The following is a 14,289-nucleotide window of genomic DNA, read 5'->3' on the forward strand; positions in this document are numbered from 1 at the left end:
GAGAAACGCTTTCCTTGCCACTGCCAGTCTACATTTTATATCCCCTCTACTTCGACCATCATCGGTTATTTTACTCCCTAAATAGCAAAACTCCTTTACTACTTTAAGTGTCTCATTTCCTAATCTAATTCCCTCAGCATCACCCGACTTAATTCGACTACATTCCATTATCCTCGTTTTGCTTTTGATGATGTTCATCTTATACCCTCCTTTCAAGACACTGTCCATTCCGTTCAACTGCTCTTCCAAGTCCTTTGCTGTCTCTGACAGAATTACAATGTCATCGGCGAACCTCAAAGCTTTTACTTCTTCTCCATGAATTTTAATACCTACTCCGAATTTTTCTTTTGTTTCCTTTACTGCTTGCTCAATATACAGATTGAATAACATCGGGGAGAGGCTACAACCCTGTCTTACTCCTTTCCCAACCACTGCTTCCCTTTCATGCCCCTCGACTCTTATAACTGCCATCTGGTTTCTGTACAAACTGTAAATAGCCTTTCGCTCCCTGTATTTTACCCCTGCCACCTTCAGAATTTGAAAGAGAGTATTCCAGTTAACATTGTCAAAAGCTTTCTCTAAGTCTACAAATGCTAGAAACGTAGGTTTGCCTTTTCTTAATCTTTCTTCTAAGATAAGTCGTAAGGTCAGTATTGCCTCACGTGTTCCAACATTTCTACGGAATCCAAACTGATCTTCCCCGAGGTCGGCTTCTACCAGTTTTTCCATTCGTCTGTAAAGAATTCGTGTTAGTATTTTGCAGCTGTGACTTATTAAACTGATAGTTCGGTAATTTTAAAAAGAAATAATTTCTGTAATCTATATTTTCGTTTATGTTCGTCATTATATACGCCGCTCAAACATTCATGAACGGATTTCTTATGAAACTAATATGAACCGCAGATTGACTGCATCTTGGCTTACGTGGCACTTATATATCTTATGGTAACGATTCTTATTCATGAGGCGTCTTAAACGGATAAATTTTAAATTTCAATTACGTAATATTATTTTCACGTGATGACAAATGTTTTCGTATTTGAGAAAACATCTGTGATTTATTTTTAAAAAATAGACATTTTAATTTGCACAAATTAATTGTTAGTAGTATTCCCATCATGGAGAATATTTTTCCCATAATTTACAGTTACCAATTAACAATTAACAAAAAGTGGTAAGATTTATTTAATGACTAAACTGATTTTTTTGAAAATATTGTTTAAATTCGTGCTGATAACTGATGCACGCTTCTAAACGTATTATCACGAGACAAATATTTCAATATCTGGCTTCACGCCAAATGTTATCAAAACCATAACAATATCTTTTCATGACACTGAAATTACGTAGTTTTAATTTTATTACTTTTCATAATGAAATAGCTGATTAATGAAGCCATAATAAGTGATCTTAGTCAATAAAGTAAACTGCGCTTTTTAATTCCAGTGCATTGCAAATTCTCTTAACCGTCAACCAAATCGCAGTTAGTCTTGGCTGAAAATGATGTCGTGTAATTATGCCATTACTAGGTAGTAAAACAATTATAAATTTATCTTTCTCTGGTTAAAAGGTCAGCATATCTCTACTTACTGCACGGTGCGGCACATGAAAATTTGCGTGGAGCAACAGTGCTATTGTGTTATCTAAACTTGGAAAATAGTTGTCTGTACTGACGAGCCATGGTATGCTTTGTTACATGCTGATGCTACAGTACGAGTGCATCTAAAACTATCTAAAGTGGTGAATGCACTTCCCAGAGGGGCATTATTCAGGCAAAAGATGAAGATACCACAGTGTATGGCGTATTATGTGGCGAACAGATACGTCTGCCGTTGTCTCTGACTAGCAAACGAATTAGGATTCTAACGTGAGATCATATGCATCAGGCTGTTCACCTATGTCACCACGCATGGCACCTGTAAGTGCCTCATGACAGTTCACCAACCCTCGGCCTCCACACTGTGTGAGAATATTTTCGGGAAGTATCCTTCAGTTCTAGACAGAATGTGTGTAGTCATTATAGAATAAGTCTTCCCGCTTGCAATCAACTACAGGGATCTGGTATGCACACCAACAAAATAAACGTACTTTACTGTTGATAAAATCTTCTCGGGTTGACAGCCGAGTCAATGTGTTGTTTTCCAGCAACGTTTCAGCAGGTTTCTTACTTTCCATCTCCAGGCGAAGACTCGGCTGTCAACCTGAGAAGATTATATCATCGAGATTTGCCGAGAAAGCCTGCATCTCATATACTTTACTGTTAATTATTGAAGAAGGAAAGAGCTCTTTCAGCGAATGAGGTTATTTAATCATTTAGCGTTTGGATGTAGGGATGTGTAATAGCAAACAGAAACAACAAAACAATTTAAAAGAATAAACAGTTTTCACAACAACATACATATAAAAGTAATTACATGCCAATGTTAAGGTGCTCAGTCCATTCTAGCGCCGATGTACATGGCTGCAGGAAGTCAGTCCGCTATAAGAGCACACACGTCATTATTCGTGAGGATGCATATTAGGGAAATATTTACTACTCGCTCACAGAGAGACCAGTTAGTAAAGAGGAATAAAGCAAATTTATTCCACGTAATGACCGATTCTACCGAAAACACAGTAATAATTCGAAACTCTCTTGTACGCTTCATTGTGTATATTCCCAAGTTAATAGTGACACAGTAGAAGTGGCTCCCATTAAACATTCCATTCTAGTACCACAACGTAGCGAGAAAAGCCAAAAGTCCGATAAATTATCTACCTTCGTACACACGTGAGCTCACACAGTGAGTGTTAAAAAGTACATGTAACTTAGCATAATGTTTCCGAAATCGGCAAATAGTTACTGCCACACGTGTCTGTAGATATAGTACAACCCCCATGCAATGGAATAACTGGTGCATTAACTGGGGCAACTGGCGGTACACCACTAGGCACTGACAGAGCATTTCCAACAAGAGAGCGCCCAACCACAATACAGGCGGACATAAAACAATTTACAGAACTTACTAAAGCACAGCCCGTAGCACTACGTAACGAGACAACATTACGTAGTGTGTTAAGCGATAAAACAGATGTTAGCGCACAGGCATTAATTCAGCTCGTCAAACATTTAACAGGCCAAACATTTAACTGCTAAATAGTGTCCCGCTTCGGGCAGCTACAGAAACGTGCAGGCCAGAGCAATTGCCATCTACATTCAGGTGGCCACAATACGTCCACAGCCTGTTAGATGTGCAACGGTAAAACTCTTCATTTCCCTATATGAAAACAAGAATGCATTCTCTTGATCGTCACGTGTTAATAGTCAAGTGCATAATGAATGTTAATTTGAATTAAGCCCGTAGATTATATGTACGTCTGCTATATGCTCTTAGTGAATGGTGGAGGACAGCAGCAAATCTGGGATACACACCCATCGACGACGAGGACATTAGAAATGGGGAAAATACTAAACTGCAAATGGCCGTGGAATGAAACCGGTGATGTCTTTCAAAGCAAACCATATCAGTATTCCGCTCGTGAGATTCGAGAGCAACTAATGGAAAAATGTAAATATTGAAAGCAGGGTGAGGATTTGTAATCTGCTCCACCAGTTTGCTAGTTCAGTGCCACACCAAGCTCTAGCTAGGGACATAAGCTTTACGGCTGAGGCATGACGACAAGTACTCCAATCTATACCACCAGCAACAACTCACCCAGAAATGGAGTAGTTGCACTAAGGCTAATTTGAGAACACTAAAAGCCAGGTCTCTGTTATGATGACCCATCTATTACGAATGAAGTTCACTGTATTTCATTTTCCATAAAAGAACGTGGAAGCTGCTATTTTTCATATATTACAGGAATTCGGCAAAAGAGATCTGATAAACACAATATTCAAGATTAAGGCAGTATTATATTTGAACGTTTATGTAAACTGAAACAAGTGATTTAATGACCACCTGTGTAACCGGATAGTTAGCTAAGCTACATTCCGTTGTGACAGACCTGGTTTCCATTCCCGGTACCTCCTCGTACTTCTCGTATTTTTTTGAAGTAGGGAGGTGTGAAACTGTATCCACACAGCCTCGTGAGGTCAAATCAGGAGCAAAATGAATCGTCACTGTTCTTCTGTTGGCAATAAGGCCTGGAAAAATTGGCGACATGGTGATCACATGACCCACGATCACACACCGCTTTTCGTATTGCCTTACTGGAAGCAGTGGGCGAGTCGGAACATGCCTAAGGCTCAATGCCTTAGTGATGTTTAGGTTTACAAATAATTTAACAACAAAATAATGTTTGCTTTGTTTGCTTCTACAATACTTCGAGAACTCAATCAAAAACTTCTAATAAACACAAGACTAAGGCAATATTAGATTTAAATATCGTATTCAAACTGAAATACGTAATTTAATAACAGAAATATTAAATTTAATACCCTGAAAACAGTTTTGAAGTGCAATACATGCTGCTGAATGTAAGAATGATCCACATGTCAAAAATTGTAAAATTTCTTGTGCTTAGATTTATTTCACAAAAGGCCTTTAAACATTAACATTGTGATATTCACTTATTCCTATCGGTAAGGTATAATACAAAGAGGAAAACGTATTTTCATTGATAGAAATAGCAATTATATATGTTGAGATAACTGAAAATCCGAAGACTGAAGAGAAAAGGATGCTTTTTCCAGGCAAAATACCAAAATCGATACGAGAGAATGGTAAGCTTGACACGTAGAGAAAATTATATATACAGTATTCATATCATACCAAGAACTACCACATGCCACTTGGCGAACCGTTTGTCGACATTTGTCATCCAACTGTACAGAAGTCGGAATCATTACTTATAACTAAGATGAAACAAAAATGAGTCATACTGCTCGTGTTCTTATCTATACCCACTACCGTTTGCGGCTGAGAAGAAATACAGTGGCCTCGATTTATACACATACTACGTGACTGATAAGCTAACTGATAAGGGTGTACCATCACCAAACATAACCAACCAATATTAATGTTGATAAAGAAGCAATTGTTTCACATTCTGCATTGATCCCAAATTCAAGTAGGAGACCCTCTTATTCGTACATATTCTCCAGTATGTGAAAAAAGAGAAGCTGTATTATTGACCCATTAGATCCCTGCAAAGGGCGCAACATCCGAAAGTACAGTCAATGGACATTGACACAGCATAACAGACAGAAGCTATAATAGTAAACATGAAGCTACAAAAAAGTAGCACATGAAAGTATGATGACAACACACGCATACACAATGCAGCATATGTTATTTCAATATGTGATGCCGACGTGGCTTACAAAGTGGGAATTTTGTTCAGAAACATGAAAAAAATTCACATGTTAATTATTTAGTAATTAAACTTTCAGAGCGGAAATGAACAGTGGAACATTTGCAATAATAAACTGACAGTTGCCGAACATATGAAGGGAACGAAATACGTCATTCTCCAAAAACACATATGGGTCAGAATATTCACAGCTGCTAAAAGCAGACACATTAATCTTCTAGAAAATTACGACACATAATCAGCAGTACCATAAATACAAATATTTTGCAAACAATTTCAAATCAAATAAATGACAGAACTGTACAGGTCCGTATCTGTCCATTCAAGGAAATTCAAGGCATGTGAGACTAATTTAAAGTTTTAATTAAAACCTAGAAAAAATCAAGCTGTAAGCATTCCATAGAAACTGGTGATAACGTTAGTTCTCCATATATTCACACTACAACAAGACAGTTTTAGCAACAGGGGACTTCTGGGCAGAGATCTCGTTTGTATAAGTCTGCATTTTGTTTGTTAAGAAAACGTTCCACCTCGAGAAACACCACGTTGTCATTGTGGAAATGCTTTCCACGTAATAATTTGTTATTCTGAGGAAAGAAAAATGTCACTGGGAGAATACGAGGGGAAAGCAAAATTTGATAGCCGAAAGAAGCACTCTATCTTAACGCGTGTGGCGCAGAACGAGTTGGGGCTTTGTCGTGGAACGAAGACAGAACTTCGCCAGCTTTTCACATCATCTTGACAGCGCATCTTGACAGCCTTGTACAACCTCTTAAAAACTTTATAGTATACTCATGTGACCCTTACGAGTATAATCAGTTAGCATGACACCATCGCGGTTACAAAAAGCCATTCGGTATCAGCTTACTGCACGATGATCGTGACTTTGCTTTTTTGGTGAACCTAGGAACCTAGGTGCTGGCACTGCTTGCTTCGCTCCTTTGCCTACTGCTATAAGGCTACACACGGCATGCATCTATCGTAATTCCGTGGCTAGAAAGTCATCTGGACTGGCAAACACAGCTCCACCATTTCCGCTGCTACAGTTCGGTGGGCTTTTCGAATGGCACTGAATAGTTGCGGAACACTGCACGCGGCAAATTTTGTCGAGTTCAGAAAGTCGTACAAGATATAAAAAACTGATCAGTGCCTGTATTCACTTTTCTCCCAACCTACTGTGTTTGGTTCGGCCGATCTTTGAGCCCCAGGACTTTCAACTCGGTTCCGATCCCCGGTTCATCACAGACATGTTCTCCATCATTCAGACTAGTTGGAGCACACAGGAAGCATCGGCGCCACCCAACAACTGCATCGTTACAGTACATTTTCATCTACTCTGCAGCGACTGTTTAAGCATGGTTGCCCATGAAATGTCAGAAAGAGTTAGCGCCTGATACACCATTTTAAAGCTACATATGAATTTTTTCTTGAGTCCTCTAACGGCTCTGACTCGGGGAGTTCAGTGGGTACCAGCACATCCGACACGTGGGTGAAAACAAACGAAATACTAATTAAGTAACTTTTTTGAGGTGTCAATGAATTGGACATTTTGCTTTGGTTCAAATCACCAGCATGTACAAACTTTGAAAATGTGATCAGTAAAACTTTGGGGCTATCCCTCGTATAAGTTCTATCAGCTATCTGATAAACAGTCACAATTGCGAGCAAATATTTAACTTACTGTACGAAACAGGAAAACTGTGGTTACCAAAAATCTTCTTTTGTTGCTTTCACTCTGCCTGTATTATAAGACTTTCTCTTGTTTTGTAGTCTCTGTACTCACAATAATTTTTTCTTGAGACACTTCCATTGGTGCGTGTTTGCATAAAAAAAGAAAATAGGACTGTGAGACTGCCTTGATGAGAAAACCATCAATGGTTTTTCTCTATTGTTATTTACATGAAGTGACAGCATGGTTTTTACATTTGTTGCTCTCATTTCCGGCATTTTTTTGCCTTTTTCTTAATTTTTAATTTTTTTGTAGTTGTTCGTTATGCATAACATCATCTGCACGTTCACTGCTCGACTTGCGGTGGCTTTTAAACAAATAAAAACATAGCTTTTGCAGTTTAGTTGTGATTGAAAGCATAAAACCTACTACAACATTTTCAGTTTTACTGTTACTGTGCAAAAATTAATAGTAGCCCACACAATGAATTTCTACAACTCTACTCCTGAATGCCAGGATTCTGTAAAAAAGTAAATCATGGACAGTAACACCATCAATTTAACTTAGTTGGTACTAAGCATCTGTAAACTGTCGTAGTTTTGGAGACATACAGTTGGTAGCTTTGCTTGATTACATGGGCAGTAAGTGTAACCCAGTTTTCCACTCTTGCTCATTCCTCGACTTAACAGCTTCAAAAATTGCTAATGGCAAACGTAAGAAGTGAAGGAAAAATGAAGATGAGGAGATGTAATAGGAGGGATTGATGATTGAGTTTAACGTCCGGTCGACATCGAGGTCAGTAGAGACGGAGCACGAGCTGGATTGTGTCAAGGATGGGGAAGGAAATCGGCAATGTCTTTTCAAAGGAACCACCCTGGCATTCACCTAGAGCGATTAAGGGAAATCACGGAAAATTGTAATCGGGGTGCCCGGGCGCGGGTTTCAACCGTCGTCAAACCGAAAGCGAGTCCAGTATACTAACCACTGCTCCACCACGTTCGGCAGAAAGTGTAAAAACAGTCACACATGTAAACATGTGTGCTCGTCACACAGAGGGGTACGGGTGGCTCTGCAGAATGGCAACAAGGACTGTGAACATTGCCGCTTGTTGACAGAAGTTATCAGTGAAGAGTGGATCCTGTTCTTCAGACAGTATGGCCGCACTGGGTAGGTTATTCTGACAATCGGTGTTCATTATGGGCCAGAAGCCTTTGGCAGATATCTGAAATCGTTTTCTTTTCGAATATGCGGTTCCTCTGTCCGACGTACTTCCTGATCCCAATATTAAGAACAGAACCATCAGTCGGGTAAACAAGGCAGTAAATGCTGGCCTCGTAAGCGGAACACCATGTAAGTATCGTTTACCAAGTCCCTTGAAAATAGAATATTTCGTTGAGTATTTCAAGGGTTGGAGGCCGGCTCGGGCCCGCAGAAAAAGATAATGTAATCACGAAACGATCCGACTCTTCATCAAACTCATAGGATTCTTGCGACCTTTCCCATTGTGACAGAGCTAATAACCGATATTCAAGATGTGGATGCATTAGATTGTAAACATTCAATCTGCGTGTTTTGTAAAGAAAAGTTGTGCGATGACACTTGCGGAGAACAGTGGTTCAAATGGCTCTGAGCACTATGGGACTTAACATCTGAGGTCATCAGTCCCCTAGAACTTAGAACTACTTAAACCTAACGAACCTAAGGACATCTAACATATCCATTCCCGAGGCAGGATTTGAACCTACGACTGTAGGAGAACACTTGGTTAAATATGTTATATGCCAAGGCTGAAACAATAACTTATGCTTGCGACTTCTTTCAATAATTTCTTAACTGTTATTCATTTAAAATCCGGCAACACGCAGGTTGCTCTGTTAGACTAGTCTACAACTTTCTATTGTTTTATCCAACTTCGTTAAAAAAAATTTAATTATCTTTTTGATGGGGGTTGGGGGAACCGAGTATTTTCAAACCATTTTTACAATTATTTTCCTAAATTTTAGTCTTAGAATATAAAATATTCATCAGTGTTTGGCCTTACATTTTTCAGTTAACTTGTTACAGTTCTTAGGAAGATAATAAATTTAGAATTATTCCAAAAGGACGTTTCTTTAACTTCAAAACTAATACCGTGCCTGTATTACCTCTCCTCTATCGTAACTCTAGTATGAAAACGTAAATTTTATGAATATATAGACGTCAGAAAATGTTTAAGAAGTAATTTAATTACCACAGAGCCTTTGCAAGTGAAAAAATCATGCCTTACGTTTATATAACTTCACCTGTTAGTGGTTTGTAAAACGGATCAAGGCAGTCGGTAATCGCTCTTAATACTTGGACAATAATTTAGCATGTGATTCAAAGCAACAACATAAAACGCTGTACAAATGTCGTCCACGATGTACACCTGTTCGCCTGAATCACGTGACGTCACTCGCTGTATAGTAGTGTCTTTTCTGTGCTACACTCATAGTAGAAGGGTAAAAAAAGTAATTTTAAATTCGCTTTGTTGCCTTGGAAACATAATGACTTCAGTTTTAGTCGGTGTCATACACAAGAGAAGACGCATACATCCATTGGCAGAGTATGGCAGTGCAAGCAACGCCTGAGAAGTCATCATATGACTTTGGTATCTCCACAGTACTATTCAAAGAATGCCTCGTCTCTCTTGCAATGATTATCCTCGTAGAACTATAGGGTGTGTGGTTCTGCTACGTAGTTCTCAATATCTTGTGTTTAAAAGGATCGTCATTTTCTGTGTTGTGTATATTTGTTTAATGAAGCAATTATAACTGTTGGGAGTACAATAGAACTCTCTAACAGTCTGATTCACAGAGGTTCTCTTTTGGGAGAGGTGTGAGGGGTAGAGGACATTGTGTTCGTATTCAACTACTGTCGGCCTTGACCTGCGTCCCCACGCTGTGACCTAGTTCCACAAAACGGATCCGTTCAGCAGCAGTGCTTGGGCAGCAAACTGCTTCAGGTGTTTCGCTGGGTTCCGTCGAAACGACGGCGGAGCTCCTATGCATCCTCATGGAGAAAGAGATGCATAAACGGTGTGAACAGCGGTTACAGGATCGAACGCTCACGCATTTGAGTTCAGTTGGAATCTGTTCTGTAGACGAAGATATTTCAGATTTATTCACATTTACAGTTTCTTTTGATTATAATCTCGTACATCAAAATGTTCGCTTACTTTTGATTTCAGTGAACTTCTGGAGCCATAACACAATTCGAAATCTGAGATCAGTCTTGCTTTAATAGACCAGAACATATAACCCTTCCTTAATGCGAGCAGTCTCGATAAGGGTTTGACATATATTGAGTCTTTCACTATCCTCACAACATACGTTAGAAAGCAAGGGTACACACACACGCACAAGTACACGTGGGTACGGCATCAACCACGCTTCTCGGTTTGAGAATGCTCATGGAGAAGGGAGAAAGAGTAAATTACATAATCATAAGTTGTAATAGTGCGAGGCTCCCAAAGAGAGTTACACTGCGAGACATACCAAGGAATGTGACTCAACTTAATACACATTATAAGCAAAACGTCTTTTATATAACCACAAGGTGTGAAATGCTAAAATTGGACCTAAATTCAGAATTTATAAATATATATTACAAAAGTAAGTGCTAAAACGCAGAAACGAGTTCCGGTACGATCAATGGAATTGTATAGCGTGGTAGCCCTCAGTTCCCCATCTATGAAGAAAGTTTCCGTTCTTACCTAACGGAAAAGATATAAAGTCTGGGACGTTTCGCCCTCTGGAAATTTCTAGAACATTCGAGATTATTCGAGAACATTTCAGAGTATCCGAGAAAATTCCGAAACATTTCAGGATGTTCCGGAATGTTCCACAATGATCTGAGATGTTCTGGATGTTCGGGAATAGTCTGAAACGTTCGGGAAGATCCCGGAATGTTTGAGAACTTCCCAGAAGTTCCCAGATCATTGTGGAACGTTCAAGAACTTTCTCTAATGTTGTAGAATGTTCTGGAACATTGTGGACCATTCGAAGCCTTTTTGCTATGTTCTGGAATTCACTTGTGATGGGGCTGCCCATTGGTAGGGGTACATAAACCAAGACGCCTCGTGAATTCTGACGTCTGTTTCTTACCAGTGAGGAAGTAAAGAACCGAAAAAGTAGAGCCGTGAGTGAATGCCGTACGAACAAACAGTGAAATGTGAGTAGTCAAAGTGATACTGTTACTGAATATAAATTGAAGTGTGAAAAGTGTATAAATTTTACTTAGTGTATTTTTAATAAACAGTTGATTGGATTTATATTATAGACAACGCCCAAACGTAAAAGAGGAGGAGGTCATGCCAGTTCTGAAGCAAAACGGCGAAAACAAAAAGATCAGCTAAAAAACGGAACAGACGAAGAGCGCGAAGCATCTGGAAGGGCTGAACTTCTAATATTATCTTCTGGGGCAAATTTACAATGGCACATAAAAAATCACTCGAAGCAACTGACAGAACATTTCAAGACCTGCGAGGAGACTCTGAAGTGATGATAGGCGCTCTGCCCATACTCTCACAGGAGATTTTCGACAAACACTCTCAGTTATCCCCTAGTAGCACCAGTAGACGAAATCATTGCTTGCTAAAAAAATCACATCTCTAGCCACACATACAAATATGCCACTAACAAAAAATATGAGAGTTGACCTGTCGAAAGTCGAAACAACACCATAATTTGCTGAACTGCTTTTACAAACAGGTGATGGAACATATTCTAATGACTAGACGACCTGTCACATTAGACTCAACACTGATTTCTACAACATAGCCACTGCTGAAAGTGAATTCATGGACCAAATTTATCCAACATTGTTCACAACTATACAAGTCCAGACCGGCCATTTAAAACGGCAATTTTAGTAACTAAAAATAACACTGTCGACGATATCAACTTTAATATTCAAAAGAAAAGTCGCGTTGAAGAGAGAATACACAAATCGATCGACACGATGGTAAACGTTGAAGAAAGTGTGAACTATCCCACGGAATTTCTAACCTCCTTGCAAGTACCGGAAATTCCATTAGACTGTCTTGGACTTAAAATTGGATCTTCGATCATGCTACTCAGAAATCTCAACTCTCCAAAACTATGTAATGGACCATCGATGATCGCCTAACAGCTATTGAATAACTTCCTGGCAGATGAAAACTGTGTGCCGGACCGAGACTCGAACCCGGGACCTTTGCCTTTCGCGGGCAAGTGCTCTACCATTTGAGCTACCCAAGCACGACTCACACCCCGTCCACACAGCTTTACTTCTGCCAGTACCTCCTACCTTGCAAACTTTACCGAAGCTCTCCTGCGAACCTTGCAAGGTACGTAGCTTGTTATCGAGTAGGATATTCGAAAAATTTCTGTGTATGTACCTCGCAGCACAAAATGAAATTTTTTTATAAACAAGTATCATAAATAGTTACAACATGTTATCATTAAAAAAATTTTACCTCTTGTTGTTGTTGTTGTTGTTGTGGTCTTCAGTCCTGAGACTGGTTTGATGCAGCTCTCCATGCTACTCTATCCTGTGCAAGCTTCTTCATCTCCCAGTACCTACTGCAATCTACATCCTTCTGAATCTGCTTAGTGTATTCATCTCTTGGTCTCCCCCTACGATTTTTACCCTCCACGCTGCCCTCCAATACTAAATTGGTGATCCCTTGATGCCTCAGAACATGTCCTACCAACCGATCCCTTCTTCTGGTCAAGTTGTGCCACAAACTTCTCTTCTCCCCAATCCTATTCAATACTTCCTCATTAGTTATGTGATCTACCCATCTAATCTTCAGCATTCTTCTGTAGCACCACATTTCGAAAGCTTCTATTCTCTTCTTGTCCAAACTATTTACCGTCCATGTTTCACTTCCATACATGGCTACACTCCATACAAATACTTTCAGAAATGACTTCCTGACACTTAAATCTATACTCGATGTTAACAAATTTCTCTTCTTCAGAAACGCTTTCCTTGCCATTGCCAGTCTACATTTTATATCCTCTCTACTTCGACCATCATCAGTTATTTTGCTCCCCAAATAGCAAAACTCCTTTACTACTTTAAGTGTCTCATTTCCTAATCTAATTCCCTCACTACCACACAATCTCACATTAACTCTCTGATCGAAGGCAAGTAGCCCAGCTAATAATTATTAAAAATACACATTGTGTTGAATATATGAGACATCTCGATAACAGAGGGAAGTCATCCTAAGCCGATAGTCAAATAAATTATAAAAATTTTGATAACTTCATATAAAACGTTTCAGAATTTTCAAAAAATTTCTATATATTGCGTCAGTTGTATTTAACGTTAAAAATGTTTACACATTGAAAACGAGGTTAACTACCATACCCAGCTTACGCTGTCTGTGACAGTAAGTGAAACGTGGAACCTGTACGGCGCTGTAATTTATTTTTAATTCAGTGACACGTCTGTGCAGATATTTTTGTTACAGTCAGTAACTGCAGCCAGAGATTGCCGCAAATAGTACTGTAGATGCAAGTGGTAGTGTACAACACTGTTGCATCGCCCAGAACATTCTTATAGTAAAATCTTCACGTAAAATACGTTATGCACAGCCACGCTATCGGCAACAGCAATTGGAAGAAAGAGGCTGTACAGGCTAGAAAAACTTTGATACATTGAAACGGTCTATGTATTTTCGTTACAGTCAATAACCACCAACACAGATTTTCTACGTCACAGTGGATAAATTGTCCAACCAGTACAGATGTAAGTAAACCGGGCGACACATGCTCCCCACGTACTCATTTTACAGCAATACGCCCATGCAACGATACTGCTGTAACTATGTCATGTCATGTGTAATCCAGTGTACATATGCATTTTAATATCCGAAGAAGTCTCTCAGTGCGACAGTGTTGTGTATACGTTTTATGTGCTAATTTTGACGTCAAGTACAGATTATATGGCAAACCTCGGTTTTTCTGTTATTGACTGTTACTGAAATTAACGAAAATAATTACGGAGTCGTATTGGCTTCACGTTTTAATTACTTTCACCGCCATCTCCAGATGATAGTTAAACCACCCAAAGCGGTCATCACTTTTAAGAATACATATTGTCTTCTTGGGTCCATTAATTACGCTTAATCGCAGAAGAAAGAAACGTGGGTAGGGAAACTAGTCTGTCACTATACTAACAGCATATGGCTCTGAAAAACTGAGTGCATTCTCGCCATAGTCTGTCTATACAATGACAATAGGTCTGCTGAATTTAAGTTTATGATAGTGTTAACAGCAATATTTGTAACTTGATTGGAGCATTTCCTGCTGAGG

At 39.2% G+C, this 14,289-nt stretch overlaps 1 protein-coding gene across 1 annotated transcript in view; it reads left to right on the forward strand.

Moving 5' to 3' along the window:
- The window catches only part of LOC126088400 (uncharacterized), a 422,478-nt gene that overhangs the window by 303,854 nt on the left and 104,335 nt on the right, over positions 1-14,289 (forward strand). The window lies entirely within an intron of this gene.

This window comes from Schistocerca cancellata, chromosome 6 (genome assembly GCF_023864275.1).
Source record: "Schistocerca cancellata isolate TAMUIC-IGC-003103 chromosome 6, iqSchCanc2.1, whole genome shotgun sequence".
Lineage (NCBI taxonomy): Eukaryota > Metazoa > Arthropoda > Insecta > Orthoptera > Acrididae > Schistocerca > Schistocerca cancellata.